Source organism: Jatropha curcas, chromosome 3 (assembly GCF_041381405.1).
Source record: "Jatropha curcas cultivar XTBG-Jc1 chromosome 3, XTBG_Jcur_1.0, whole genome shotgun sequence".
Lineage (NCBI taxonomy): Eukaryota > Viridiplantae > Streptophyta > Magnoliopsida > Malpighiales > Euphorbiaceae > Jatropha > Jatropha curcas.
In genome coordinates this window covers 28,538,595-28,539,330 of record NC_143153.1, presented here as the reverse complement: position 1 = coordinate 28,539,330, position 736 = coordinate 28,538,595, and the positions used below count along the sequence as shown (strand labels likewise).

General features: G+C 32.6%; 1 non-coding gene across 1 annotated transcript; it reads right to left on the bottom strand.

Annotated features, from left to right (window-relative positions):
- Positions 1–239: 239 nt before the first annotated feature.
- Positions 240–319, bottom strand: TRNAL-AAG (transfer RNA leucine (anticodon AAG)). Its single transcript has one exon. It is a non-coding gene; the product is annotated as a tRNA-Leu (tRNA).
- Between the last annotated feature and the right edge of the window lie 417 nt (positions 320–736).

Sequence of the window (736 nt, the reverse complement as noted above, 5' to 3'; positions counted from 1 at the left end):
GGGCTATCGTTTCTCTGTTGAGAAGATGAGCTGTTGAAATCCTTCTCTTGTGTAAATAAATATCAAATCATCACCATTAAATTCATCTTTGTTATTACTTTCTTTTGATCAACAAAATGAGAAGAAAGAGACAGAGAAAAATGCTATTCTAAAAAATAAAATTATAAACGGAGAACAAAAACCGTAACACAAGATCTTTTTTGGCAGGCAAGAACCAAAAAGATAACATATGGTCTGATTGTGGAGAGTGGATTTGAACCCACGCCCTTTCGGACCAGAACCTTAATCTGGCGCCTTAGACCAACTCGGCCATCTCCACATAAACATCAAATGGTCTTTTTTATAGCGGTCCAAAAAATATAATCTGTAATACAAGTCAAAACCCCATAATTTATAAAGGCGTGTCCAGATATAGACCTCACTGTTACGCGCAGAATCGCTGTACATACCAGCATAACTAATTGCAGTTTTTGAAACCACATAGTAGGGCACTATTATATCACTAAACTCTAGTTGCTTTCCAAGGAGCTACGATGCACAGACACGCAAACGGTAAAACGGAAAAATACGGAAACCAACACGGAAAACGGTATTTTAAAAAAATATAAGAAAAGGAAATATGGGAAAACTTATAAATATAAAAAAATATAGAGTTTATTTATAAAATTTAAAATGTAGGAATAAATATAAAAATAATTTAGAAAGAGTATATTTATAATTTTTAAAAGACAATCAA